Source organism: Amblyomma maculatum, chromosome 3 (assembly GCF_055883805.1).
Source record: "Amblyomma maculatum isolate TAMU_Amacu chromosome 3, ASM5588380v1, whole genome shotgun sequence".
In the NCBI taxonomy this organism is placed as follows: Eukaryota; Metazoa; Arthropoda; class Arachnida; order Ixodida; family Ixodidae; genus Amblyomma; species Amblyomma maculatum.
Window position 1 is genome coordinate 61,856,835 of NC_139346.1, and position 6,000 is coordinate 61,862,834.

Below are 6,000 nucleotides of genomic sequence, written 5' to 3' on the forward strand. Positions count from 1 at the left end.
GCCTAAACTGCGCGCTGAATATTTTGTTTTATATCACCCTTGGGAGAAACGCTTGGGAATACATGCTTATGGTTTTCACCGACCCAAGGTTTGCAAGAATTTGTGTAACACGCGGCTCGTAAAATGCCGCTTTTGTTTTTAGATGAAGTTTGTGAAAGCGATTGAGAAAGTCGATTCGACCTGAGAGTCCTTTGAAGGTGCTTTTCACTTTGTTGTTTCCCACTTGCATGTTCATCGAAAATATCCTCAACTACTAGAGCAGCTGATGTCATGGTTTCCCTCTATATTAGGTTCAGCACCATTGAACCCTTCTATTTTTCTTGCACGTGAACTGTTAGTGCTATAAGCAGCTTTAGTCGGAAGGGACAATAAAACTCTCCATCCAAATTAGCCGCCATAACCTACTGTATAGGAATAATGGAAACAATATTGAAATAACTACTGAATACTCTACCAACAACTAATCAGTGTATACATTTGTTCCTTTCTTCGTTCCTGCGAGGTAACTATTCAAACAAGATTTGGAGAGTACGGTGAGAAAAAGGACTGCGACAGGCAACAAACGAGCGCGTAAAAAAAACAATGTTTTTCTGGCATCTACTTTGAGAGCAATTAAGGAAATACGAAGTGCATCAAGAATAGGCAATTTACAAAAACTGAAGCATGCAAAGCCTCCCTTAATAATATGAATAGCAAGAAAAAGTTGGAAAATTATTTATCCAAGCTTGGCTTAATTAGAAACGGACATAAAATATGGGCATGCATACAAATTATATACAAGTTCCAGGGAGAGGGTTGTTGGCAGCATTGATCACATTTAGCAGGCACAGGGTCCTTGTCGGCTTTGTTCTCATCAAACGAAGCTGTCGAAGGAGTCGCGTTTTTACACAAGCACAACAATGTCGTCTTCATCAGTGTCACTGTAGGAGTCATCAGAACACGAGGCAGACATGATTTCCTCCGCTTTCTTTATCACCATGTTCACGAAAAAGCGCCAGCGCAGGCACACGCTTTGTCGACGGGAACGCATCAAGTCCATTTTGCTGCGGGAAACAGCCAGGATTCGGCAGGCGTCGAAGTAAGTCGCTTCACAATATGCGGTAGTCGGCTGAGAGACGCGCGCAGATGGAACTGAACTATTGTTGCCACCAGCAAAAGGCGATGTTGGCTCCATGGCTCGGCAAAAGTTGAGCAGGGACTCGCGAGGCCGCACGACTGAAGCTTGGCTGCAACAAGCCAAGAATTTCTTGTTTCATGAAGCACTACACATTTCATATGTCGAAGATGGAGATGGTAGATAAAACTGGACTGGTTTAGGGAAAGCAGAGTCTTTACCCTTTCCTTCTCTAGTCGTTTGGAAGCCCGGCTGTTCACTCCCGTTATCTTATCTCTACAGAGAGAAAGACATATTCAGAACCAGCTGGTGGTGACCCACTTTTTCTCTCCTGCAAATTACAAACTGACATGGGCTGGAGAGGTCCCTAAGCAGGACAGGTCATGGTTAAAAGCATGTTCAGCACAGGGGAAGATGAAGAATGACGACACCACACGCAAAGCTCTTAATGTAATACCGACGGCCATGTTTTAACAGAATAACGCGGCTCAAACTACCAAACTGGCACTAAGCACAGTTTCGAATACCTGTCTGTAACTTAAGCGTAAATGTATAAACACTGCGCGTGAGCACAAGGCAATGCGCGTTAGTGTCGGCACTGGTACGGTTTGAGGCTGAAATCACATGCGGCAACTTAGAATTCCAAAACCCAAAGCAGAGCAAAGTCTGCGAGCTAAATTAGGCGCTTTTCCGGCACTCTGATTCCTTTGGTAGTGCTGGCTCACCGGCAAAACCTATAGTTTTTTACAATTTTATAGTTTATTGACGCGGGGACTTTTAAAGAAAATGGCAAAACGTTTTTTCTCCCGCCATGCGTAAAAGTTTATTTGGTGCGTTTCGGCACGCCGCTTATTATGTGTGCTTGTGTTTTAAAAAAGTAATAATTTGGCTTATAATACTCGGTAGCTGAATTGCAATATTTTAGCATTTTTAACGCTCGTCATAAAAAACAAAAAATATCCATAGCCGATAGCATCTTTTCCTGCTTTATTTTTTGATGGAGTGGAAGCGTGGGCGAATGAGTGCTACATGGTCAACGCAATATCCTGTTTAATATTTTGTATAAGAGCATTGCGAAAATGGATTCCAAATAGCAAGTTTGCTTTATCCAGAAATATATAGTTACGCCCTATATAAACATTATGCCTTGAGGATTCGTGACAACCGTAACTCAAATCAACGTCTCTGTTTCATATTTCATACTCTGGTTTTGCGATCTGCAACCATGACATCACTGTTTATGGTATAGTAACTATAATATGCGTAGAAATAATATGAGCAGGCGTAATAGTTGTAGCAGTGGAAAGTGACAGTTCCATTGATCACAAAGTCTTAGCTTTATCAAACGTTATTCGTATATGATAACGAGGAACAAATGAAGTCAATTTCGAGCAATAACATCCCTTGTTTTTTTGTTAGCTCGCGCGTGCCCAGCCTCAGAAGTTGAAGATCGTAAATTACAAAAGTAAGGAAAAATGCGTGACCATCAAATTCTTTTTACGTTTGAGAAGAGTTGACCTTGCAAAATAAATTCCAAATCCCTACCAAGAGAGGAAGCACCACGCACGCGACAGGAATATTCTCTTGTGCACTTCAGAGTATGTCCGGCGGCGGAAACAACTAAAAGAGCCGGAGGGAAGTTGAGACAGTTTTGAAGCTACATGTCCAGAAGAAGAATTCGAACTAGGATAATTTTGAACGCGCTTAGGGCGCCCCTTTCTAGTGTCCAATTTCGATCCTTTGCATTGTCAATTTCATTATTTGGACGTACGTATTTCGCATTCGCATCCAGTTTATATTTCTGTATAATTGTGCAGAACAATTGGGTTTACAATTTTTGTTGCTTGCTAATAGGCGTCTACCTCCATATACTGCGTCAATTTGGCCTAAACAGCGCGCTGAATATTTTTTTATATCACCCTTGGGAGAAACGCTTGCGAATACATGCTTATGGTTTTCACCCACCCAAGGTTTGCAAGAATTTGTGTAAAACGCGGCTCGTAAGCCCCGCCGGGGTGGTGCAGTGGTAAGACGCCCGACTACTGTGCCGGAGTTCCCGGGTTCGAACCCGACCACGGCGGCTGCGTTTCGATGGAGGCGAAACGAAGAGGCGTCGTGTGCTGTGCGATGTCAGCGCACGTTAAAGATCCCCAGGTGGTCGAAATTACTCCGTAGCCCTCCACTACGGCTCCTCTTTCTCTCTCTTTCCACTTTCATTCCCACCTTCCTCCCTTCCCTTACGGCGCGGTTCGGGTGTCCACAGAGCAAGTGTGACAGTTACTGCGCCTTTCCCTTCCTGTGAACCAATTTAACTTATTTAACTTTAACGCGGCTCGTAAAATGCCGCTTTCGTTTTTAGATGAGGTGTGTGAAAGCGATTGCGAAAGTCGATTCGGCCTGAGAGTCCTTTGAATGTGCTTTTCACTTTGTTGTTTCCCACTTGCATGTTCATTGAAAATATCCTCGACTACAGGAGCAGCTGATCTTATGATTTCCCTCTATATTAGGTTCAGCACCATTGAACCCTTCTATTTTTCTTGCACGTGAACTGTTAGTGCTATAAGCAGCTTTAGTCGGAAGGGACAAGAAAACTCTCCATCCAAATTAGCCGCCATAACCTACTGTATAGGAATAATGGAAACAATATTGAAATAACTACTGAATGCTCTACCAACAATAAATCAGTGTATACATTTGTTCCTTTCTTCGTTCCTGCGTGTTAACTATTCAAACAAGATTTGGAGAGTACGGTGAGAAAAAGGACTGCGACAGGCAGCAAACGAGCACGTGAAAAAAGAACAATGTTTTTCTAGCAACTATTTTGAGAGCGATTAAGGAAATACGAAGTGCATCGAGAATAGGCAATTTACAAAAAATGAAGCATGCAAAGCCTCCCATAATAATATGAATAGCAAGAACCAGTTCGAAATGAAACTATAGTTTATTTACCCAAGCTTGCCTTAATTAGAAACGGACATAAAATATGGGCATGGATACAAATTATATACATGTTCCAGGGAGAGGGTTGTTGGCAGCATTGATCACATTTAGCAGGCACAGGGTCCTTGTCGGCTTCGCTCTCATCAAACGAAGCTGTCGAAGGAGTCGCGTTTTTACACAAGCACTACAATGTCGTCTTCATCAGAGTCACTGTAGGAGTCATCAGGACACGAGGCAGACATGAATTCCTCCGCTTTCTTTATCACCATGTTCACGAAAAAGCGCCAGCGCAGGCACACGCTTTGTCGACGGGAACGCATCAAGTCCATTTTGCTGCGGGAAACAGCCAGGATTCGGCAGGCGTCGAAGTAAGTCGCTTCACAATATGCGGTAGTCGGCTGAGAGACGCGCGCAGATGGAACTGAACTGTTGTTGCCACCAGCAAAAGGCGATGTTGGCTCCATGGCTCGGCAAAAGTTGAGCAGGGACTCGCGAGGCCGCACGACTGAAGCTTGGCTGCAACAAGCCAAGAATGGCTTGTTTCATGAAGCACTACACATTTCATATGTCGAAGATGGAGATGGTAGATAAAACTGGACTGGTTTAGGGAAAGCAGAGTCTTTACCCTTTCCTTCTATAGTCGTTTGGAAGCCCGGCTATTCACTCCCGTTATCTTATCTCTACAGAGAGAAAGACATATTCAGAACCAGCTGGTGGTGACCCACTTTTTCTCTCCTGCAAATTACAAACTGACATGGGCTGGAGAGGTCCCTAAGCAGGACAGGTCATGGTTAAAAGCATGTTCAGCACAGGGGAAGATGAAGAATGACGACACCACACGCAAAGCTCTTAATGTAATACCGACGGCCATGTTTTAACAGAATAACGCGGCTCAAACTACCAAACTGGCACTAAGCACAGTTTCGAATACCTGTCTGTAACTTAAGCGTAAATGTATAAACACTGCGCGTGAGCACAAGGCAATGCGCGTTAGTGTCGGCACTGGTACGGTTTGAGGCTGAAATCACATGCGGCAACTTAGAATTCCAAAACCCAAAGCAGAGCAAAGTCTGCGAGCTAAATTAGGCGCTTTTCCGGCACTCTGATTCCTTTGGTAGTGCTGGCTCACCGGCAAAACCTATAGTTTTTTACAATTTTATAGTTTATTGACGCGGGGACTTTTAAAGAAAATGGCAAAACGTTTTTTCTCCCGCCATGCGTGAGTAAAAGTTTATTTGGTGCGTTTCGGCACGCCGCTTATTATGTGTGCTTGTGTTTTAAAAAAGTAATAATTTGGCTTATAATACTCGGTAGCTGAATTGCAATATTTTAGCATTTTTAACGCTCGTCATAAAAAACAAAAAATATTGATTGCCAATATAATCTTTTCCTGCTTTATTTTTTGATGGAGTGGAAGCGTGGGCGAATGAGTGCTACATGGTCAACGCAATATCCTGTTTAATATTTTGTATAAGAGCATTGCGAAAATGGATTCCAAATAGCAAGTTTGCGTTATCCAGAAATATATAGTTATGCCCTATATAAACATTATGCCTTGAGGATTCGTCACAACCGTAACTCAAATCAACGTCTCTGTTTCCTATTTCATACTCTGGTTTTGCGATCTGCAACCATGACATCACTGTTTATGGTATAGTAACTATAATATGCGTAGAAATAATATGAGCAGGCGTAATAGTTGTAGCAGTGGAAAGTGACAGTTCCATTGATCACAAAGTCTTAGCTTTATCAAACGTTATTCGTATATGATAACGAGGAACAAATGAAGTCAATTTCGAGCAATAACATCCCTTGTTTTTTTGTTAGCTCGCGCGTGCCCAGCCTCAGAAGTTGAAGATCGTAAATTACAAAAGTAAGGAAAAATGCGTGACCATCAAATTCTTTTTACGTTTGAGAAGAGTTGACCTTGCAAAATAAATTCCAAA